This window comes from Mobula birostris, chromosome 9 (genome assembly GCF_030028105.1).
Source record: "Mobula birostris isolate sMobBir1 chromosome 9, sMobBir1.hap1, whole genome shotgun sequence".
Taxonomy (NCBI): domain Eukaryota; kingdom Metazoa; phylum Chordata; class Chondrichthyes; order Myliobatiformes; family Myliobatidae; genus Mobula; species Mobula birostris.
Window position 1 is genome coordinate 147,732,344 of NC_092378.1, and position 25,635 is coordinate 147,757,978.

General features: G+C 46.5%; 1 long non-coding RNA gene across 1 annotated transcript; it reads right to left on the reverse strand.

The window, feature by feature from the left end:
* Nucleotides 1-329: 329 nt before the first annotated feature.
* Nucleotides 330-25,227, reverse strand: LOC140203177 (uncharacterized). Its single transcript, XR_011887315.1, has 3 exons — nt 24,999-25,227; nt 1,632-1,682; nt 330-358 (listed from the first exon to the last, which is right to left on the reverse strand). It is a non-coding gene; the product is annotated as an uncharacterized lncRNA (long non-coding RNA).
* Nucleotides 25,228-25,635: the final 408 nt, after the last annotated feature.

Genomic DNA, 25,635 nt, shown 5'->3' on the forward strand with positions numbered 1-25,635 from the left:
TCAATCTCAGGAATTTGCAGGATGATTTGATTGAGGTTAAAAAGCCACTGTGGATTGCTCTTTTACAAGTCAGCCACATGACAAATATCACATTTCACATAAAGAAACATATTGTTATGGTGATTATGAAAATAATGAAACGAAAAAATCAAGATAAGTCCTGGAATGATGTGTTTGTATCAGCGACGGACTGCACATAAGTTCTGGTACTTTGGAACTGAGGTGAAGCCCACGCCAGACACAAGCTCCAGATTGGTAATGTTAGGCAGAACTTGAAAGGTGAAACTTTGTATCAGGATGGTAAAGAACAGAAAAAGCTCCATTCTGGCCAGGGTCTCCCCCACACAGGCCCTGCGTCCTGCAAAACAGAGTGGCAAAACAATGTCAGTTTTCAAAAAACAGAGTTATTCACCCTCACCCCAAGACACTGAACAGTAACATTTTATACTGGGAATGCAGGGTATCTGACCTAAAACATTAACTCTGTTTCTCTCTCCAAAGATGCTGCCTGGCTTGCTGTATGTTTTCTGCTTTCTTTTTCAATTCAAACTTCCAACAATCTTGTGTTTGCCGCAGTTCAGACCATTGTTTTACTTCCTGTCTCTCGTCCTCATTCATCTTCCTCGTACACCCCCTCTAGTCAGATTATCTGTCCCCCCATGTGTCTTTGTCACTCACTGAGCCAGCACCACCCTCATCTTTGTAATTTAGTTTCACTTGATCGTCACCCTGTCATGGACATTCCCTTTGTCCTCCAGAGCCGTCCCAACTTCTCTGCAACTTCAACCATTGTTTCCCAAGTATTCCTAGTTCCACCAAAAGTACATTAAGCTGAAATGTTAACCTAGGTTCCCCCGTTGTTAACGCTGTCTGACCTGTTGAGTATTTCCACAGTACACTGTTTTTATGTCACAATGTGATGGTATTAGAGAGGGCATTGAGGAAATCTCTGATGTTCCCTGGTTGAATTACTTCAGTTCATGAGGAAAGGTTTAGTGTGTTTTCCCTCATGTGGGACAGTATACGAGGAGAAGTGTTTCTGTGCTCTGTAATATTATGAATCCACACTTCGTGGCCACTTTATCAAGTAGCTCCTGAACCTAATATTGTGTCCATTGAGCTTACGTTGTGGTCTTTTACTGCTGTAGCCCATCGACTTCAAGGTTCAACATGCTGTGCACTCGGAGATGCTCTTCTGCACACAACTGCCACATCATTGGCCAATTAGATATTTGACTTAATGAGTAGGTGTTCCGTTGTACCCAACAAAGTGGCGACTGAGCATATAATTGCAGAATATAAAACTGAGGGGTAGAGACAGGATCACCGCCTGAGACAGCAGCAGAAGCGGAGTTGTTGACAGCATTTAAGAAGCATCTGGATAATCACTGAAATTGAATAGATGATAGAAGTTGTAAGTTCTGGAAGATGTGATTGATACTGACTGGTGCACAGTGGTTGGCATAGAATAGTGGGCAGAATGGCCTGTTTCCATGCTCAATGACTATGACTTATTTTCTACCATCTACATGTTTGCTTTACCATCTGATATAAACATTCCTTCCTACAAATGGGCCAAGGTCAGAGGAGAAATCCCACTAACCTACAATCCAGTAATTTAAACTTCTTACCCATAGAAAAAGGAGTAAAGGCATCTTTCTTCACAAACTTCCCATCAGCATCTAGAAAGTTGGAAGGGTTGAAGTCATTTGGGGTTTTCCATTGAGTTTTGTCATACAGCACCGAGGTTAGCAAAAGGATCACTGGTGTGCCCTAAGAATGTAATTTACAATTTTACATTTGTTATTGCCTTTGAGAAATATTGCTGAAATTAAACCCACCAGAACGTGGCAGCTATTCCACACCTCAGGTGCAATTGTACCTTTTACAGATCTTCGTTGTCCTTCACTCAGTCAAGATCAGTTATGTCCTCACCTTCATTGCATCCTGAGGCCCTTCATTGGTCAGGATCCAGCATGGTTGGAGTTTGCTGACCTCATGGGGCACATGACAAGATAACGTCCCAGTTGCCCACAACGTAAGCACACAAGACCATAAGATATAGGAGCAGAAGTAGGCCACTCGGCACATCGAGTCACCTCCGCCATTCAATCATGGGATCATGGGCTGATCCAATTCTTTCAGTCAACCCCACTCCCCTGCTTTCTACCCATACCGTTTGATGCCCTGTCTAATCAAGAACCTACTTATCTCTGCCTTAAATACACCCAGTTACTAGGCCTCCACTGCCACTCCTGGCAAAAAATTCCACAGATTTACCACCCTCTGACTAAAGTAATTTCTCCGCATCTCTGTTCTAAATGGATGTCCTTCAATCCTGAAGTCGTACGCTCTGGTCCTAGACTCCCCTACCATGGGAAATAACTTTGCCATATCTAATCTGTTCAGGCCTTTTAACATTCGGAATGTTTCTATAAGATCCTCCCCCACCCACCCCCCACCCCCATTCTACTGAACTCCAGGGAATAAAGCCCAAGAGCTGCCAGACGTTCCACATATCTTAACCCTTTTAATTCCTGGAATCGTTCTTGTGAATCTTCTCTGAACCCTCTCCAATGTCAGTTTATCGTTTCTTCAATAAGGAGCCCAAAACTGCAGAAAATACTTTGAGTGGTCTCACGAGTGCCTTATACAGTCTCAACATCACATTCCTGCTCTTATATGCCAACATTGCATTTGCCTTCTTCACCACTGACTCAAACTGGAGGATAACCTTTAGGGTATCCTGCACAAGGCCTCCCAAGTCCCTTTGCATCTCTGTATTTTGAATTTTCTCCCCATCTAAATAATAGTCTGCCCGTTTATTTCTTCCACCAATTTGCATGACCATACACTTTTCAACATTGTATTTCATTTGCCACTTTTTTTTACTCATTCCCCTAAACTATCCTTCTCTCTGTTTCCTCAACACTACCCGTTCCTCCACCCATCTTTGTATCATCGGCAAATTTAGCCACAAATCCATAATTCCATTGTCCAAATCATTGACATACATGGTTAAAAGCAATGGTCCCAACACCAACTCCTGTGGAACCAGCAGCCAGCCAGAATAGGATCCCTTTATTCCCAGTCTCTGTTTTCTGCCGATCAGCCAAAGCTACACCCATGCAATTAACTTCCCTGTAATTCCATAGGCTCTTAGCTTGCTAAGCAGCCTCATATGTGGCATCTTACAAAAAGCCTTCTGAAAATCCAAGTGCACGACATCCACTGCATCTCGTTTATCTACTCTGCTTGTAATCTTCTCCAAAAAAAAATCAGTAAGCTTGTCAGGCAGGATTTTCCTTTCAGGAAACTATGCTGGCTTTGGCCTATCTTGTCCTGTGCCTCCAGGTACTCTAGAATCTCATCCATAACAATCTATTCCAACAATTGCCCAACCACTAATGTCAGGTTAACAGGTTTCCTTTCTGCTGCCTCCCACCCTTCTTAAATAGCGGAGTAACTGTCATGCTCCCGTCTGGCAGTCTCCCATCTCGCTCCTATCTCCGACCGCTTCGACCCCGACAACAGGCAATAGGCAAAGCCGAGGATTGGGGCCTTCCCCTCCGGAGATTCTCGATCGCACAGTAGCAGCGGCAGCGAAGCGGGCATTTCAGAAGTTTCTCCAGATGTTCCTCCGTGCCTCTGACGTCTGTCTCCATCAAATCAGGATTGTGCATGGCCCCTACTTAACACATACGATATCATTTCGGAGCGGCCGCGCGCGCTGCATCGCGCCGCCACCTTCTCCTTCCCGGTTAATTACCGCACACCTGGTTTCCATCAGCGAGGATAATAACTCTGGCGTCACAACCACGGATCGCCAGTTCATTGGTCGATTCCCGTGTGTTAACCTCGTTTCCCGATCATTTAGGACCGTTAGTTCTAAGCCCCAATCTCCAGATATTCTACGAAAACCTCGTCGCCGGGTCAAGACTCCCCTGGTTATCTGTTCCACGTTCGCGACTGTGCAAGCACCCCTCAAACCTATCTTGTTGTCTGTGTCCTGCACTTGGGTTCGCCCCCAGCTGCTCCTTGTCACAGGCGAACTGGCCAAGAATTAACCCCCTGCAACAGGCCCTCGCCAGCCAGGGTACCCTATTGGGCCTACGCGACCAACTGCTCAGATGACATGGAGAGCCTCCGTGCTCTGTCCGAGAACGTAAAGAAGGTCAGTGAGCAGGCCGACCGAGTATCCGCTGCTGTTACTCCGTCCCTTCCGAGAACCTGGTCTGACCAACCGGCACAGCCTGGGATGGCAACGCCCGATGGGTCGGCATCACGATCACCAAGAGAGCCGCACGTACCCGAACCGGAACCCTACTCTGGGGACCTAGGGAGGTGCCGGGCTTTCTTACTGCAATGCACGTTGGGTTTTGAGCAGCAGCCATGTAAGGACGCCACGGACAGATCAAAGATAGCCTACATCATGGGGTTGTTGCGACGGAAGGCCACAGCATGGGCCACTACGATTTGGGATAACCAGCCAGAGACCTGTTCTTCTTTTCCCACCATCTCTGAAATGAGAAAGATTTTTGAACATCCCATTCGCGGTAAGGACGCCGCTAAGCGCCTACTGACTCCCCATCAGGGCTCACGAAGTGTAGCCGAATACACCATAGACTTCCGGATACTAGCGGCCGACTCGGGGTGGAATGACGAGGCACTCCAGGAAATGTTTCGACAAGGCCTCTGTGGCAGGATAAACGACGAATTGGCAGAGAGGGATGACACAAATAGCTTGGACTCTTTGGTCTCTCCAACCACCAGGCTAGATAACCGACTCCGAGAACGTCAGAGAGAGAAAACCGGTCGCCCCACAGCCCGTTTTAACATCTTCGATAAGCCATAACCTCTCTTTTCCTTCCGCTCCTAGAATAGCTCCCGCTCCGACCGTTCCCAGTACCCTGGGGGAGGAACCGATGCAGCTGGGACGGAGCCGTCTCTCTCCCACCGAGCGAGTCCCGAAATTAAGATCAGGGGATTGTCTCTATTGCGGCCAGTTGGGACATGGCCATGATATCCTTTCTCTTCGACCAAAAGGCAGGGCTCACCAGTGGAAATGGGGACACTGGTGACCCAGACGAAACTCCCTTCAGTCCCTCAGACCCGGATGCAGATCCAAGCTACTGTGGAATATCACCACAAGGCGGATTCCCTGTCTCTATCCGCCTTGGTGGACTCCGGAGCCATGGGAAATCTGTTGGATGAGGACATAGCCTCCCGGGCCGGAATTCCTCGGGAACTGTTGAGTACCCCTCTGGAAGTCCGGGCGCTGGACAGAAGACTTCTGGGCCGGGTCACCCACCGTACGCCACCCCTGACTTTGATTCTGTCCGGAAACCATCGGGAGCAGGTACAATTTAATCTAATCCATTCTCCTCAAGCTCCTGTAGTTCTGGGATACCCCTAGCTGAGCCACCATAATCCCCCCATTGACTGGTCTACTGGGAGGATAGCCAGCTGGAGCCCGTTTTGTCACTCCACCTGTCTTCAGTCAGCCCCATCCCCTGGGGAATTCACCGCGACCTCGCCTGTCGTGGAACCCCCCGACTTGTCCAGGGTTCCAGCAGAGTACCACGACCTGGGAGAGGTATTTAGTAAACAACAGTCTCTTTCCCTGCCTCCACACCGACCATACGACTGTGCTATCGACCTTCTCCCCGGGGCCTCGTTACCCACCAGTCGGTTGTATAACTTGACCCGGCCTGAGAGAGAAGCCATAGAGAGGTGGGCGCAGGGTTCTTCTTTGTGGGGAAGAAGGATGGGTCACCACGTTCCTGCATCGATTACTGAGGCCTTAACAACATAACCATTAAAAACAAAGTACCCACTGCACCTCATAAATTCAGCGTTTGAACCACTTCACGGAACCACCATATCTCGAAATTGGACCTACGAAGCGCCTAGCATCTGGTCAGAAGAAGGGCGGGGGATGAGTGGAAGACGGCATTTAGTACCCCTCTAGGCCACTTGGAATACCTGGTCATGCTGTTTGGCCTCACGAATGCCCCCGCCGTTTTTCAAGCCCCGATTAACGATGTACTGACAGGCTTTATTAACCGCTTTGTGTTTGTCTATATCTGGATGACGTCCTAATCTTCTCCAGCAGTCTCCAGAAACTCATTCATCGTGTCCGTCAACTCCTACAGAGGCTGTGGGAGAACAAATTATTCGTGAAGGCTGAGAAGAGTGAATTCCACGTCCTCTCAGTCAGCTTCTTAGGTTACATCATTGAGAGCGGGCGAGTGAGAGCGGAATCCGAGAAGATCCGGGCGGTGGCGGAGTGGCCTAGACACACGACCCGTAAGCAACTCCAGCGATTTCTGGGTTTTGCAAACTTCTGTCGCCGGTTTATCAGGGATTACAGTCGGGTGGCAGCGCCCCTTAGCGGATTTACCTCAGCTGCCACACCTTTTCTTTGGGACACCGAGGCTGACTCAGCATTTGCAGAACTGAAAAGGCGTTTCACGTCCGCTCCCATCCTGGTCCAACCGGAACCCTCCTGTCAATTCATTGTAGAGGTACTCCGGGGTGGCAGCGGTCCTGGCCCAACGTTCAGGTCCTGATCAGAAACTTCATCGCTGTGCCTTCTCATCTCGCCGGCTGTCCCCCGCTGAACGAAATTACGACGTGGGGAACCGGGAGCTACCGGTGGTCAAGCTGGCGTTGGAAGAATGGAGGCACTGGCTGGAGGGGGCAGGACACCCGTTTATCGTCTGGACCAATCGCAAGAACCTAGAATATATCCAGACCGCCAAACGCCTGAACTCCCGCCAAGCCAGTTGGGCATTAATTTTTGGCCAGTTCAGTTTTACTCTCACCTATCGTCAGGGGTCCAAGAACGGGAAACCTGACTCGCTCTCCCGTCAATACAATTCCGAGGAAGACCTTTCCAGCCCGGAGACCATCTTCCCACTGTCCTGTGTGGTGACGACCCTCACCTGGAAGATCGAGGCCATGATAAAAGAGGCCCAACGGGCTGAACTTGACCCCGGCAACGGACCCGCCAATCGCCTTTTTGTGTCCGATTCCGTTCGATCTCTGCTTCTCCGGTGGGGGCACACGTCTCGCTTCGCCTGCCATCCTGGGAGTGATCGGACACTGCCTCTTCTAAAAAGACACTTTTGGTAGCCTTCCATGGACGCTGATACCCATTCCGTTGTCTCGGCATGTTCTTGCTGTGCCCGTGGAAAAGCCCCCCACCGGCCACCTGCTGGATTATTTCGTTCTCTACCTGTCCCTAGTCGTCCTTTGTCTCACATAGCACTGGATTTTGTCACGGGAACACCGCCGTACTCACCGTAGTGGACCGTTTCTTCAAGATTGTGCACTTTGTAGCCCTCCCTCAACTCCCTTCTGCCCAGGAGACCGCAGACCTTCTCGTCTACCACGTCTTCCGAATTCATGGAATTCCTTCGGGCCTTATCTCCGACCTGGGTCCCCAATTGGTTTTGCAAGTCTGGAGAATCTTTTGTCGAGCCCTGGGTGCCTCAGTTAGCCTGTCGTCTGGCTTTCATGCACAGACGAACGGGCAAACGAAACCCTTCAACCAGGATTTGCAGGCGGCGCTACGTTGCATAACAGCCAACAACCCGTCTACCTGGAGCGACCACCTCGCGTGGATAGAGTAGGCCCACAACTGTCTGGTCAGCTCCGCGGCCGGAAGATCTCCTTTTGAATGCTCTCTTGGTTACCAAACCCCGCTGTTTCCCGCTCAGGAAGAGGATATAAGAGGATATTGCGGTGCCTTCTGTTCAGGCCCATCTTCGCCGGTGCCGCAAGATCTGGGAAGACACACGCACGGTCCTGATCCGCTCAGCCGACCGCAACCGGAGGATTGCTGATCGCCATCGGACTCCCGCACCTGAGTATCGATCTGATCAGAAGGTGTGGCTGTCGTCGAAGGACCTTCCTCTCAAGTACGAGCCTAAGAAGCTCGCCCCTTGCTTCCTGGGACCTTTCGAGATTGAGAGTATTATCAACCCCACGGCGGTCCGACTCAAACTGCCTAGTCCCTGGATGTATGCACATCCATCCTACATTTCACGTTTCCCAATTAAAACCGGTTTCTGTCAGCCCCTTGTGCCCTCCGACCGAAACCCCTCCGGCCGCCCAGATCATCGACAACTACCCGGCGTACACGGTTCGGCGGTTACTGGATATGCGCCGTCGAGGCAGGGTCCTCCAGTACGTGGTCGATTCGGAAGGATAAGGCCCGTAGGAACGTTCCTGGATTCCCCGCTACTTCATCCTGGGCCCTTCCCTCATCCGTGATTATCATTGGGACCATCCAGACAAGCCTGGGGGATCGCCTGGAGGCTCATGTTGAGGGGGGAGGGTTGCTATCATGGTCCCATCTGGCTGCCCCCCATCTCGCTCCTATATCCTTGATTATGCCTTAATTCCAGTCGTTAGATTCCCAATTGCTGCTAGTTCACTTAATTACAACACACCTGGTTTCCATCGGAGACTGCAGGATAAGAACTCTGGCGTCACAACCACAGGTTGCCAGTTAGTTGGTCGATTCCCGTGTGCTAACCTCGTTTCCCGATCACTTAGTACCGTTAGCTCTAAGTTCAGCTCCAATCTCCAGATATTCTGCGAAAACCTCGTCTCCGGGCGAGACTCCCCTGGTTATCTGTTCCACGTTCGCGACTGTGCAAGCATCCCTCAACCCTATCTCCGTGTCTGTGTCCTGCACTTGAGTCCGCCCCCAGCCACTCCTTGTAACAGTAATATTTGCAATTTTTCAGTCAACCGGTACAATGCCAGAATCGATCAATTCTTTAAAAATCATCGTTCGTGCCTCGGCAATCTCACCAAATACTTCATTCAGAACCCAAAGCTGCATTCCGTCAAGTCCAGGAGATCTATCCACCCTCAGACCATTAAGCTTCCTGAGAACCTTCCCAGTCGTAATTTTCACTGCACATACTTCAGTTCCCTGACATTCTTGAATGTCCGGTACATGGCAGATGTCTTCCACAGTGAAAACTGATGCAAAATACACATTCAGTTCCTCTGTCATCTCTGCATCCCTCATTACAATATCTCCACCGTCATTTTCTATTGGTCCAATATCTACCCTCAATTCTCTTTTACCCTTTATATACTTGAAAATAATCTTTTAGTATCTTCTTTGATTTTAGTCACCAGCTTCCTTTCATAATTCCTCTTTTCCTTCCTAATGACCTTCTTAGTTTCCTTCTGCAAGTTTTTATAAACTTCCCAATCCTCTACCTTCCCAGCAGCTTTGGGTTCCTTGTATGTCCTCTCTTTGGCGTTTACGTTGGCTCTGACTTTACTTGTCAGCCACGGTAGTGTCCTCCTTCCATTCGAAAATTTCTTCTTATTTGGGATATATCTGTATTGCACTTCCCTCTTTTTTTTGTAGAAACTCCAGCCATGCTCCTCTGCTGTTCTTTCTGCAAGTATCTCTTTCCAATCAACCTTGGCCAGTTCCCTTCTCATGCCATTGTAATATTGCAAGGAACGGGTCGAACCCAGACGCACGACACTGGCACGGAGATAGGGTTAGGATGCAGACAAGGGCGTGAGCGTAGCTGGAACCTGACACGAAGATTTTGAACAGCAAATAGAAAGGCATGTTGCAGACAATCCCTATCTTGACACGGAGCGTATAAAGCAAGCGATAGACAATACTCTTCTTGACACGGAAAGACAGAGTTACCCAGGTAAACCGCGGATCTGAAGTAAAACTTAGAATACACAATCCTAAGCGGCGGGAACGTTAATTACCACACAGGCTAAACATCGATCTGGCAACTAGTGGATGCAAGGTCGGGGGTTTTATGCTGCAGGTTTGATGAGAACCAGGTGTGCCGCTATCAAAAGGAATTAGGAGAAAATGGGGAATTAACGGTCGGGAACGTGACAATATCCTCCCCCCTCAACGGCAGCCTCCAGGCGAACCACCGGGCTTGTCCGGATTGTCGCGGTGGAAATCTCGGATGAGGGAAGGGTCCAAGATGAAGGACCGGGGAATCCAGGTTGTCGGTGTCGTCTCTTGTCGCCAACTCGTCCTTTACCGGGTCGCTGAGTCCATTCCAAAAAAACCCTTGGAGTGATTCATCGTTCCACCCCGAGTCGGCCGCTAACGTCCGGAACTCCACCGAATATTCGGCTATACTGCGGGAGCCCTGGCGGAGAATGAGTAGACGCTTGGCGGCTTCTTCACGGACGGGGTGGTCAAAGATATTTCTCATTTCCGCGATAGGAGTGGTGAAAGAACAGCAGATATCCGGTTGGTTATCCCAAACTGCTGTGGCCCACGCTAATGCTCTTACCCGCAGCAACCCCAGAATGTAAGGAATCTTTGATTTATCTGTGGAGTAAGTTGACGACTGTTGTGAACTTAACGGTCGGGGCCGTGACATGTAATTTCCTTTATTCCACGTTTGAAGTTAGTTTCTACTTCTCAAATTTCAAAGTGAACTCGATCATATTGTGATCACTGTCCCCTGAGGGTTTGGGTTTTGAATCTCCACAATATTCCGCGTAGGAATTTAAACTGGAGGTGGCAGTGTATTTTTTTACGAGGTCGAGTTGCGAGCTCGACATCAACCCGGCGCGGATGGAGAGCGCGCTCGTGAGTGGTCTGTCACTGGATCGAACTCGAGCCCGGCGCTGATCTCACTGCACCACCAGCTGACCTTAACCTTAAGCTCTCTCATCACCTCAGGAGCATTGCACAACACCCAATCCAGCACAGCCGATCCCCCACTGGGCTCAACAATAAGCTGTTCTAAAAAGCCATCTCTTAGACATTCTACAAATTTTCTCTCTTGAGGTCCGGTACTGACCTGGTTTTCCCAATCCACTTCCATGTTAAAATCCCTAATGATTATCATGACATTGGCGTTCTGTCACACCTTTTCCATCTCCTGTAATCTGTAATTTGTAATCCACCTCCCGGCTGCTCTTTGGAGCCCTGTATACAGTTGCCATAAGGGTCCTTTTACCCTTACTATTTCTAAACTCAACACATACAGACTCTACACCTTCCGATCCTATGTCAACCGTTTCTAATGATTTAACAGTATTTCTTCTACACAGGGCCACACCACCTCCACTGCCAACTAATGTATCTTTCCGAAACACGGTATATCCTTGGACGTTCAGTTCCCAATGACAGCCATCCTTTAACCAAATTTCAGAGATGGCCACAACGTCACACTTGCCACTGTGCAGCTGAACTTCAAGATGGTCGATTTTCTTTCCTATGCTGCGTGCATTCAAATAGAACACTTTCAGTCCAGTAGTTGTTGCTTTATGTTTTAACTGCACCACGCCTCTATTGCCCTATAACTCATCCCACTGGTTATGATTATGCCTCATCTCCTGCCTGTCCATTCGGTCATCTCTGTTGCACGCTAGCTTTGATTTATTTCTGTTTTCCCCTTCCTCAGCCCTATCACTCCGGTTCCCACCCCGCTACCAAATTAGTTTAAACCATCGCTAACTGCTCTATTAAACCTGCGTGCTGGGGTATTGGACTCTTTTGGGTCAGGTGTAACCCGTCCTTTTTGTACAAGTCATACAACGTCTCACATTAAATTTTCGTGTTCATTAACCGAGAAGTGTGTCCTGCCCAAATGCATGCCTTCCAATTATCCAGCGAGGAGATCGGCGAAGGATCAGACGGAGGAAATGACAAGGTTGGCGGAGAACGGGGGTAAGTAGGACAGAAGCTGGGTAATCCCCGGCGCAGCTCTCGCTCCTGTTCTGACAGACGGATGTCAAAGCGAATGGCTAATTCGGAGAGCCTGTTCAGGTCCGGTACAGGATGCGGAGAAGACAGTTCATCTTTAAGATTGCTGTTGAACCCTTTGCAGAACATGATCATCAGACCTTCGCCGTTCCATCCACTCTCTGGAGCCAAAGTTCTGAATTCCGCCGAATAGTTAGCCACGCTCCTGGATCCCTGCCTTATGCTAAGAAGTCTCGCAGCCTCCTGCAGCCCACCGATGGGGTGATTGAACACTCATTTTAGGGCGCCGCTAAACGGATCAAGAAAAGTGCAGTCGGGGTCCGTTCTCCCCCACTTAGCTGTTGCCCATTCCAGAGCTTTACCGGGAGGTGGGGTGGATAACGTAAGCCTTTTTACTTCGTTCGGTAGGAAACTTGTGCGGCGTCAGTTCTAACCCCAGAGAACACTGGGTTATAAACCTGTGACTAGCGACTCGCGTTCAAGTGCTCCGGAGTAGACCGATTTAGAGAGCTATCAGCACTCTCTTCCACCGGCCCCACCCCGCCGCGGTACTCTCTAGATTGGGGTGTATCTGTTACCTGGTCATTTAGGTTTTCCTTGATGGCAGGGAGGTTCGCGGTCATTCCATGTAGCTGCTGCTGTGCCCGCTGACCGTGGCACTCTGTTTCGCCAGATCTGATCGCACGACCTATCTTGCCGAGTTTATTTCTCTATCCCGATCGTACTGTAAGAGTCACCAGCCAAATTCAGCGCAGGAATCACAGAGACATCGGCAATTCAAACAAAACTAAAATCTCTTACAGATGTAGCGACTATGCCCCACTTGACTCCCGTTCGTCTCGGGTAAACTGGCGTTGACCCCGCCAACTGTATAATCGCGTTGTTGTGGATACTATGTGATTGCACCCTGGTACACGCCCACGACATAAAATATCAGACGGTACACAATAGGAATGTAAATAATTACACTTTATAATTATTTCTCGGTGATGGGTTAGTAGAAACAAATAAAATAAAGGCGCCAAATCAGTAAATGTATGAGATTTGTGCACAAGTAATTCGCTGGAGCTCACGAAATTCGGTATCAGTTCCTACCCTCGATCCCCTCCGAACTCCGTCGACCACCAGAGCGCTCGAGTCAAGTCCGACCTCTGCTCTCCTCCTCGAGCAAAAACCCACGCTTCTCCTCCGGTTCCCGCATATACAGATGGAATAACATGACTTTCATTGGCTAGCAAATGAATTCGTCCCGTTATCACTAATTGTAACCCAAACATGCTGCTACAGAGAACCCCCTACTCAGCAGTTAACAATACAGAGAAGCCATTTTGTCAGCTGTAACGTTTAACATTACAATGAGTATTACTGAGAGCCCTACACAGAAATTAACCAGCAAAACTAACAAGAACTGAAGCAAACTATACAGAATCTAAAGAACTGAAATCACTGACGATAGACAGAACTTGCCCTGAGTTTCAGCGGAGAAAGTTTCACAACAATCGAGCAAAGAAGGGTTGGCATTTCTACCTGAAATACATCCTGGAGCTCGTATGAATTCAAGACCAATCAGACAACCCAGGTGTCCAGACGAAGCAATAACCCCCAAAGACAACAGTTACAATGCAGGACATTGAAAATATCGTGCTAATTAAATCATCTCAAATTGGATAAAAGTGATGAATACAGAGAGAGCTTAATTGAATGTTCCTCAGTACAATGAGATGGACTCTTCTCTTCATAATATACAGTATAGTGCGTATACAGTACCTATAAAAACTATTCTCCCCTTGGTATTTTTCTTCTTCTATTACTTTACGACGTTGAATCACAGTAGATTTCATTTAGCTTGTTTGATGCTGATCAACAGAAAAATACTCTTTCGTGTCAAGTGAAAACAAATCTCTACAATGTGATCTAAAACAATTACAAGTATAAAACACAAAATAATTGATTGCATAAGTCTTCATCCCTTTAATATGGCACATCAAATCATCACTGGTGCAGCCAATTGGTTTTAGAAGTAACATAATTCGTTAAATGGCGATCTGTTTTTGGAGAGCTGTATGCAGTCAAGGTGTTTCAATTGATTGCAGAAAAAATAGACCCTTATCTGGAAGCTGCAACTGCTGGTGAGTCAGTATCCTGGCAAAAACGACACCATGAATACAAAAGAGCACATTCCAAGGGTGATGGGATCCTGAAATATCCCTTATTGACTGTGCCTTCAAAGAGACAGAGAGTGTGTGTACGGCACAAACACCTTGTTATTAAGAGAGAGAGAGAGAGAGAGAGGCGAAGACTGCTCACAGTTTGCTTGGAGATCGTGTTATGGTTTCTCTGCAGCGTGTTTACACTTTTGCAAGGACACTGCCAGCTTCTGAATTACCATGGAAAGACAGAAGAAGAGAGAGAGCAACGAGCAGCTCGTAAGTCGTCAGGGTAACCGAGGGCAACGTTATTTGATGGATGGCTGCTGTTCAGTATGGTGAGATAAATAGAAGATCAGCTGGTAGACAGACAGACACATGATTTTTGGACACTGGATGAGCTTTGTTGAACCCACGGAAAATTGGCTCTTTAGAGGATTGATCAGGAGAATCGATCAGTGGCTCTTGCAGTATGGAAAAGCTGTGACTGATGGGAAGTTATTAGTGTGTCCAACCCTCGCCTAGGTTGATAACTTCACCATAGAAAACGGTCCCCTTGCTGTGGTCACATTCGGTGATTTCTAAAGGATTTCGGAGGACAACGGGAAGAATCGACGGCATCGACTCACCTGAAGAACAACAACAGCTCGCTCTCTCCATCACGACTCAACTCAGTACCACGAACTGAACTGCACTTTACCCATCACCGTAAGACTGTATCCATTTACCCCTAGGCTTGAAGAAGCTTAGTTTTTATATTTTTACACACACACACACACACACACACACACACACACACACACACACACAAATATATATAATCATTGCTAACCTGTTTGATTTATCTGATTTTATGTTGCTGTATTGCGTAGCTATTAAGAAATACCATTATACCATTATCTTTAACCCGTCATGGGGTACGTGACATCAAGCAACTCCGCGGAAAGGTTATGGAAAAGCACAAGTCAGGAGATGGATACAAGAAAATTTCCAAGTCACTGACTATCCCTTGGACTATGGTTAATTCACTCATCAAAAATGGAAAGAAAATGGCACAACTGTAAATCTGCCGAGAGCAAGCCGTCCTCAAACACTAAGTAACTGTTTCAGAAGGGGACGGGTGAGGGTTGTCACCAAGAGACCTATGACCACTCTGGAGTTCGAAGCTTCAATGGCTGAGATGGGAGAGACTGAGCATACAACTGTTGCATGGGTGCTTCATCAGTCGCAGCTTTCTGGGAGAGCGGCAAAGAGAAAGCCATTGCTGAAAAAACTCATATGAAGTCTTGGCTAGAGTTTGCCAGAAGACATGTGGGAGATTCTGATGTCATCTGGAAGAAGGTTCTATGGTCTTATGAAACAAAAATTGAGCAAAGTTTTACCAGACATCTCCCCCGCCACCACTAATGATGCTGAGATGTCAAGGCGGATCGACCCGATGGAAAAGCGCAAATACCAGGAACACAATAAAACAAGCAATACTTCATCAAACGTTACTCTTTATTCATAGCATGCTATGGGGGAAGTTACAGACTGATCTCCCAAAGAGCCAGTCCAGACACTACCCTCTCCCGAATCACAACTCTTCGCAATTTATAACATTGGAAATCGTACAATTACGCGAGTTAAGACAGTTTTAGAATAATTTCGATCACATGCCAATATACTGTCAGATGTAAAATCATCATTGGTTAGTTATTATTTTCTGCCAAAGCTAGCCTGGATACAACATCAATTCATTATATTGACACTTCCCCCTTTCTCTCGAACGTTCTGTCCCCTACGCTATCCTTCCCATATTTAGTTATATCTTGAGATGTTCTAGCATTTTCAGAGAACAATGCATACTACGTCACCTGTTGTTGGGTAGGGTTTCTTTCTGACTTGCCCAACGACAGTATTGATCATTAGCTAATCATTGTTCTTAGTCTATACCCATATCTACCTATTCCTCTACTCTGTCATTCCCCCTTTTATCATATTATGAGAGCCAATTAAATAGGGGTCGAGAAGGGCATCATCATCCTTTCCGTGAAAATTCTACAGCCAACAGTTAGGCAAGTCATTATCACGCAACACAAAATAATTATTGAACATTCAATTCTCCAACTTCCGTATTTCCCTCCCCCTCCGTTTCCCCATCCCAGTTTCACTCTGACCCCTCCCCCAGCTGCCTATCACCTCCTTCATGGTTCCGCCTCCTTCTACTACCCATTGTGCTTTCCCCTATTCCTTCTTCACCTTTCCTGCCTATCCCCGCCCTGCTTCCCCTCCACCACCCCTTTATCTTTCCCCTTACTGGTTTTTCTCCTGGCACCTACCAGCCTTCTCCTTCCCACCCTCCCCCCACCTTCTTTATAGGGCCTCTGCCCCTTCCCTCTTCAGTCCTGATGGAGGGTTCTGGCCCGAAACGTTGACTGATCATTTCCACGGATGCTACCCGACCTGCTGAGTTCCTCCAACGTGTTGTGAGTGTTGTTTTTACCCCAGCAACTGCAGAGTATTTTGTGTGTACACAATAATTATAATAATGAGAACAATCAGCCCGTGCAGTAAATAACCATCCTAACCAGCCATTCCTTTCTAGAAACTTGCCTCAGACATAATTATCCAATCCCTATGTACTTATTTACTTAATTTTTTCAATTTTTTATCCCTTTCCCAAATCTTTCCCTTTACTTATGTTAATTCTCTATTTTCCAAAAGAAAACAAAAAAAAAACAAACATTTAGACTAGGGGTGCTTACGTTAGCAATATTACTGTGTTGATGAGAAGAGCAGTATAAATCATTAGGAGAGTCATCTAAAGTCTGCTCGCATTGGGGTTATATATTCAATCCATTTATTCCAGATTTGATAAAATTTTTATTTTAGAGTTCTCAGGGAGTAAGTCAACTTTTCCATTTTAAATATTTCCAAGATAATTTCGTACCAATCTTCTAATGTAGGTGGTATTGGATTTAGCCTTTTTCTAGTGATTGATTTCTTACTTGCCGCTAAGAGGGCCTGCAGCAACTTTATATCTTCCTTCTGTTCAAGAAACAATACATGCCCCAAATAGAGCGTCTCAAAGTTCAGAGGTATCTGGGACCTAAGTACCTTAACTAATGTTCTATGAATACCTTCCCAAAATAGACTTAATTTAGGGCAATCCCAAAAAATATGAAAATGATTTGCCTCCTTGGAGCAGCACCTTCTCCAACACATCACATTTGTATCTTTATATTTTTCCTGATATGGGGTCTTGAAGTATCTTATAATGTTTTTCCAACAATGTTCTCTCCAAGTCAAAGAATTAGTCGAGGACCATTGAAAGCTGCAGATTTTCCCCCAAGCCTCCTCTGAAAGTACCAACCCCGCTTCTTTCTCCCACTTCTCTTTAATATACAGTGTATTTGCATTTTTAGCATGGGAGAGTGCATTATATAATCGAGAAATTGATTTACTAGGTATTGAACTACAAGCCGAATTCAGAATCTTGAAAAATTCTAATTCTACTGTTGATAGGTGTGTATATCTACAACTCTGGTTAACATAGTTTCTTACTTGAAGGTACCTAAAAAAGTTATTATGTTCTAGGCCATGTTTGTCCTGCAGGATTTGGAAACTTTGTAATACTCTTTTATCTATAAATGAGAGGTAGGTTGTAAGACCTTTCTTTATCCATAGCTCAAATCTTTTATCTCCTCTGTTGGGAAGGAATTCGGTGTCATATGCACACCATCTAAAGAGTTTTAACATGTTATTAATTCCACATGAATTAACCACCTTCTGCCATACTTTTAATGTAAGATTTATCCAAGCATTTTTAAATTTTTCCAACTGGGCCATCAATCCTTTGTCAGCTATTGAGGCCTGAAGAGGAAAACTGTCAACTAATCCAAATTCTATTTCCTTCCATCTAGCCTTATATTCCCTATTACACCAATATAACAGAGGGGTTATCTGTGAGGCATAAAAATAATTTCTCAGGCATGGAAGAACCATACCTCCTCCTTCCTTCCCTAACTGTAAGGTGTTATATCGAATTCTATGTTTCTTTCCTTGCCAAATGAAGCGGGGAAATCCATTTGTCCCATTCCCTGAATTGATTATCATCCACCTCCACCGGTAAAGTACGGAAAAGATACAATAACCGAGGAAGAATATTCATTTTTATAGTATTTATCCTTGAATTTAAACTTAAAAAGGGGATAAGATTCTATCTATGCATATCTGCTTTTATGTCTGAGATTAATGGCCCATAATTTACCTGTGACAGTGTTGAAAGATCCTTCGGCAGGGTTATTCCTAAATACTTTAATGATTTAGCTTCCCACTTAAGATCATATGTATCCTGCAACTTTTTGGATGGTGTATAATTTAGGGACATAACCTGCGTTTTCCTTACATTTATTTTATAACCTGATATTTTCCCAAAGTCATCTAACAGTGTAAACAATCCTATAAATAATTTTTCTGGTTCACTCAGATAGACCAAAACATCATCTGCGAATAACGCCACTTTCTGTTCAATCCCTGCCACCTTGATACATTTACGATTTTGCTCTGTCTTATTAGTTGGGCAAGCGGTTCAATATATAGCGCAAAAAGGAGAGGAGAAATTATGTCTGCGGCCAGGAGCAAGCATGAACAAATTAGGATATAAACACCTACAATGGTTGATACATAGGCTTATATACAACATTTTGGACCAGTGGAAATGGTCCAGAAGGGTTATACTGAAACTATTATTACCGTTTTTCTTAACAACTAATTCCATTACTTAGCCTAATAGGTTAGATTTACCACTGTACATAATTATCTATTTAAATGTTTATTTTCCTTTTATATCATCTCAATGTGTACTTAAGAATGTATAAATAATTGTAGTTTTATACATATAAAAAATGGAAAAGGTTATATGTGTGAAAAAAGTACATGATATTTGAGAATTCCTTATCCAAATAAAAATAAAATTAAAAAAAAAAGAAACTTGCCTCAGAAAGATGGGTGATGCATTTGTCTCCGACCATGGCGCATACCACCCGCCCCCCGCCGCTGGGCCAAATATAATCCACAACATACCTGGTTTGTTGTGCATAGAGTCGTAGGGGAACGTCGACTCAGACCATGAGAGGCCTGCGTCGGGCACTTTCATGCCTTACAAAGCGCAGATTGGAAGTCTGTGTGGGGCCCAACACTCGCACAGACACGTGAACAATGTGTGGTTAAGTGCCTTGCTCAAGGAAACAAACACGCTGCCACAGCTGAGGCTCGAACTAGCGACCTTCAGATCACTAGACGAACGCCTTAACCATTTGGTCACGTGTCGTAACTCCACCAATTCTCTGTTGACAGCCTCCAGGTCTTCCACCGTACTGTTGCCCAATGCCGTTAGCCTACAAATGAGGTAGTTGCCGTTCTTGCAGCTATGGTTCCTGCCGAACCTTCTAGAGAGAGAGCGCGCTCAGAAACCCATAGCTCAGAGAAGGGCCCAGAGTAACAGGATTCTTCCAGTCAGCACAGAATTCCTTACTCACGGCTCGAGCTACCAGTCGTCGTCGAACGTGGGCATTCTGCGGGCAGGGAACAGAGAGTGGTCCAATTGTTCCTACCGCAAAGAAGGTAGGTAAAGTGGTGGTGGCCATAGTATAGGTGCCGTTAAACAAGAACACGTATCCTGTCTTCGCGGGTAGCAAGAATTCTTACGAATAACTATTTTATCATTCCGTAAGTACTCCTCGGGAGACAGGGAGGAGTATTTAAAAGTTCCTGAACTATCTGACACACGAATCCCATTACAATATCCACATACATACTGAATTCCCTCAAAGAGGGGCACGTATTCTTCTTGGATACATTTGAAAGAGAATATTGCCTTGTCTATCTTACATTGGTGGTCCAAACAATGTCTCTTCAGACAGGGTATTTCCCGAGGTACCCTGGCGAAAACGCATCCCCATCCCTTACCAGTGAAACAGAAGGGATAATCCCTGGTGTTTCGACAGCGTGTACTAGGTACCCACTTTTCCCCTCCACCACTGCATGCCGTTCGCGGATCCCCAAACACTCCGGGTCCGCAGCATAGTTATCACCTATTCCATCAATACATTTCCCCTCTATCCCTTTACATTCTTCCTCTAATCTGTCCTCCACTATTAGGTCATGTTCTATCCAGCATAGCCCTGATGGGTTAGCTACAAACAGTGCTTCTACAGACCGTAGCAAAGGATATCGCGCGGTACGGTTACCATGCAGCCGTTGGTGTGCTCGATAAAACAAGCTTTCCTCTAAAGAATCGATTGCAACACACAACAAAGAAATAAGTCCACAAATGGTTAATTGCGGCCTGGGAGCCATCTTTTACAGTCAACGAGGTGTATCCAACGTTCCTGGCCTTGTACTTTAACCGCCGTCGGCGTTTGTAGTAGTATCTGGAATGGACCTTTCCACCGGGGTCCAGGTTTGCGACGCTCCCAATTCCTGATCAGTACCGAATCTCCAATTTTCGGGTCCGGCCACTCCGTTCCTTGCCGTCCGGAATCCTTAAGGGTATTCTTTACCTGGGAGTGAAGAAACTTTAGAGAGGACTAGGCAATGGGGTTACCCGTTGGGTCACCCTTTGAGAGAAGGGTAGTGCAGTCTGATGTGACCAGAATGAACATTAAATTTTCCTGAATGCCATTGGTATCGCTTTGCTTTGGAAAGTGAAGTAGAAAACCTCAGTTTATTAAAGAAGAACGACACGTAACAAAACAAATATAGCTCCTCTTCGTTTAACTGCCACCCTTGTGCCTCTTGTTGTCATTCTGGAGACGTGCAGTCCTTTCATTCCCCGTTTCTTCATCTCTTCTGCTGTTTGTTGTTTGTCTCTAATCCTGGAGACGTGCGGCCCTGGCCTCATCCGATTCTTGTTCTCTCCCTCTCCCTGTCGCTTCCCGACGACTTTTGGCGTCATGTCTTGACCATAATGTCCCCCTATCCTTTCCACGCAGCATAATTAGGCTGACCATTTTTTTACACTAATGCTGGATAGAAGGTACGAAGCAATAACACCAAAGGATGCTTATTCTTGATGATGTGGTTGGCGCTCTCCTAAGTGGATGTGATATAGTCACCACTGTCCTTTGACTGCAGCAAAAGGTTTTATGGGTATTTCGAAGTGCTTCATTACAATAAGATTTAATTATCTCTTATTGATGGCTGGCAGTTAGATCTGTCCCAATGCTGCACATGCTGATGGTGATTCGCAGAATATGATCCTCGAAAGAGCTGCCCTGCCCTTTTGCTCCGGTAGGTGTCGCTGCTGAGGCCGGCCGTGCACATGCGTCGGACAGCTGCGTCCCGTTTTACGTGATGGCCGATCAGCTCTCGGGTGAAAGCCAACTCAATGCGGGCCGTCTCTAAAAATGTAGTGGGGTTGATAGCATTACAGTATGCGAAGGTGGGGAGTGGGTTATTCAGTAATGCTATTTCATTGCGACTTAGTCTGGCCTGGGTAAGATGTTGGGTCTGGTGACAGGTCAGCAGGGCTACAATAGTATGGGACGAATACACTGTAACTGGCTGTTGGAGAGTGATGTTGGAAGCAGCCATAACTAGGCAGTAAATGGCCGGGAGCATCTACAAGTAGGGGAGTAATCCCTGCGCTACGGACTCTAACTTTGTGGAATAATAGGCAACAGGCCTGCGCTTATCCCCATGTGTCTGAGTGAGCACTGCAGTGGCGCAGCCATCTAAAACATTCACGAAAAGCTGGAACGGACGGTCATAGAGTGGGCGGCTGAGAGCAGGCGTCCTCGAGAGCGATTTCTTAAATTCCTCAATGGCTTCTTTCTGTTGCTCAGTTAGTTCTAGAGGCCCCTTAAGCGTACTGGAAGCCAGAGGGCTCAAATGTCTTTTATACAGAGCAACATTTGAAATCCACTGTCTCCCAAAGTTTACTAGGCCAAGGAAAGCACGCATGGCTTTCGGCGTACTGGGTAGGGGGGGGGAGGGGTTGCAAGGATTGGGGTCACCCTTTCAGCAGTGAGCTGCCTTTCGGTTGCACTCAAAAGGGTTCCAAAAAATCTCACTTGCCTTTGGGCTTCCTTTACTTTATGGGGGTGGGATCACGTATCCCCACGAGTGCAGGGCATTCAGAAGTGTATTGGTGTCATGAGCATTTGATATTTCTGACTGGCTTGCCGGTAGGAGGTCGTCTAAGTACTGTATTACTGTAGAGCCCTGGGAAATTGTAAGTCTCTAAACTGCCTGTGCAATATCTGCGAGAAAATGGTGGGAGAGTGCACGAAACCTTGGGGGTAACCTATTCCAAGTGTACTGCTGCTCTTGAAAGGTAAATGCAAAAAGGTACTGCGACTCAGGAGCAAGGGGAATTGCAAAAAAAAAAAAATGCATGCTGCAGATCTACTATGGTAAAAATTTGGGAGTCCGGTGGAATGCTGTTTAAAATCGTAGTGGGATTAGGGACTACCGGATGTTTAGGCTGCACAATTTCATTAATTTTACGGAGATCCTGCACTAACCGCCAATCTGGCCTTCCCGGCTTTGGAACCGGCAAGATAGGTGTATTGCAAGGGAACTGATAGGGGACTAGAATGCCCTACTTACAGAAGGATTTATCAGATGGGTTATGCCGTCAACCGCCTCCTTCTTGAAACTGGGGCGAGGCATTGCCGGCATTATAAGCGGCATCTCCAGCGTAGGTTGCAGAGGGAGCAGAAGCGTTCCCAAAATTCGCTGCCATCCTCCCCGACCTTTGGGCGGCATTTGAGGACATTAGTGATCTCTAGGGGGCGCTGCAAGGCCTTTCTTAGAGCCTTCTTTATGGTATTCACCCGGTTTGCGTGTGGAACTGCCGCGGAAAAGGACTGCCAATTGGCATGATTTCCCAAAGCTTCCTTCCATCTTTCCTGCTCACTGGTGGTAAGAGCCATGCAGCACAAGCTAAAAAGAACCTGGGGTGTCGCCTGAAGTATTTGGATTGTGTCAATCATAAAATCGATAAATCCCTCGGAATCATACACATTTCTTGGGACTTCCAAGGGGTATAAACCTGCATAGTAGCCTCTTAGCCCTGCTGTGCTGCATTAGGATTGGGAACGTTCCTGTTATGAAATTACCTTGGGATCCCACTCCCTCTGGGTCTCGTCGGACTCGCTATTACCTTGTCTAGTATGGGTGGTGGACTAGGGTCTTCGGGTTCATCATTATCAGCACCACAGTCATAGTCAGTATCGGTCTCAGGGTCTACCAGGGGCCTGTCTCCTTCGAAAAGGTTTAGTCGCCTCCTAGTCTGGCGACTATTATCTTTCCTTTGCCGAAGTTGTCCCCTGGTTCGGGAGGCTATTGGGGCTTGAGGAGGGTGTATTCTGAGGCGGCTGGGGTTGGGTAGCGGTAACGTCATATGGGGATGGCGGCGCCGTGGGCTGGGGTCGGGTGCGCCAGATCTCCTCCTCCTCAGCCTCATTATCATCAAACAACATGGGCAGTCCAGATAGGTCAAGAGGTACCTCAGTTTTACTTTTGCCAGCTTCATCTTTACCTTGTCGTCTATCCTTAACGTGCCTATCTTCTGTTTCCCTATCCTGTTTTCCCTTATTCGTATCATAATCCTCACTCAGTCCTTTTAATGTCTCCCACGATTTCAAATTTCCTTCACTGTCACATACACTATTTCCTCTGCGACGTGCATTGTGCTCCCAACTATTTTGCTTAGGTCTGTTATTTAATCGCCGGCTGGTGGCGCAAGGACACCGGCGCCGATTTTCGGATTCGAAACTGGTCGGGTCCGCTCCCGAGTACGCTTTCCATCCGTGTCGGGTTGAGTGCGAGATCGCAACTCGACATCGTAAAAATAAAGGGATTTATTTTTATTAAATAAAATAAATCCGTGCCTTGTAAAAGCCGTGAAAAAGACATCATCACGGACGTATGTACGGACACGCAGACGCGCACGCATAGACTCGCACGCACGCAGACACACGCAAACTTAAACATCTGTTATTTAATTCTTCGGCTGTTTTCCTCCAGTTAGACATTAAAACCTTCCATTTTTGTCCGGCATTACGTTTCCAAATTGCTTCCTCTGCCTTCAGACATTTATCTAAGTTCCAGGCCCCACCCAAAGGCCAAATTTCACTGCCCAACTTCTGATTTAGGCATGCCAGTAACCTTCGGTAATCATTTTCTCTTTCAGGGTCATGTCCACATAGTTTAAACAATGGCGTGTTATTTACAAACTTATCTAATGATGCCCCATACTTCCTAGTCGGCTGGGTCAGCCGCCTCCTTTTCTCACATCCACTTCAGGGTCCTGACCTTCGCGTGGGGGATTTCCCCTCTTAACGATCGGTTTAAGGCTGGATGCTGAGACAGGCAAATTGTCGTAAGCGAACCCCAAAACGTATTTACAACATCCGGATAGACTGCAGGAGAGAGCCCCTTCCCCTGTGTTTGACCAAACTTCTGCTCTGTCCTGTGTTGGTCAATTTACCGCGTTACGCAACTCGCCTCCCACCCCACCCCCACCCCCACACACACATCAATTAGAATGGTCACCAGCTTCAAAATGTAATAGGTTACTGCTACTAACCCACTGCCCAATTCGAGGTGACGCACCCAAAGAAAAATGTAATAGATCACTTGATGATCCACTGCCCAATTCTTCAGTACTCACAGACTTTAATACTCACAATACCTAGTCGGGACCTCTGTTACCCCGCAGACTCTAATACTCACAATACTTAGTCGGGTCCTCTGTTACCCCTCAGACTTTAATACTCACAATACCCAGTCGGGACCTCTGTTACCCCGCAGACTTTAATACTCACAATACCTAGTCGGGTCCTCTGTTACCCTGCAGACTTTGATACTCACAAGCCCTACTCGGGTCCTCTGTTACCCCGCAGACTTTGATACTCACAAGCCCTAGTCGGGTCCTCTGTTACCCCGCAGACTTTAATACTCACAATACCTAGTCGGGTCCTCTGTTACCCCAAATCTTCTGACCTGTGGTACTCGGGCGATCCTCAACTCAGGTTTCTGAAGGAGTCTATCAGAAGATTACCCGCCAGACGAAGGGGTTGTCAAGGTGGACAATTAATGAGAGAGATCAATGTAAATCTTACCCTGTAGGCCCATCCGTCTCAGGTCACTGCCACTGAGCTGATCACTGACGCCGTCTCATGGGGATGCCTCGTCTTGGACTCCTGGCTGGCTCGCCAAATTGTCAAGACGGATCTACCCGATGCAAGAGCGTAAATACCAGGGACACAATAAAACAAGCAATATTTCATCAAACTTTACTCTTTATTCATAGCATACTATGGGGGAAGTTACAGACTGATCTCCCAAAGAGCCAGTCCAGACACTACCCTGCCCCAAATCACAATTCTTCAAAATTTATAACATTGATCATCACGTAAGCAGGAAATCTTAAAATTACGCGAGTTAAGACAGTTTTAGAATAGTTTCGATCACATGTTAATAGTTTCGATCATATGCTAATATACTATGAGATGTAAAATCATCATTGGTTAGTTATAATTATTTTCTGCCAAAGCTAGCCTGGATACAACATCAGTTCCTTATAACCTTCCCCTTTCTCTCGGACGTTCTGTCCCCTACGCTATCCTTCTCATATTTAGTTTTTTCTTGAGATGTTCTAGCATTTTCAGAGAACAATATCTAGTACGTCACCTGTAGCTGGGTAGAGTTTCTTACTGACTTGCCCAACGACAGTATTGATCATTAGCTAATCATTGT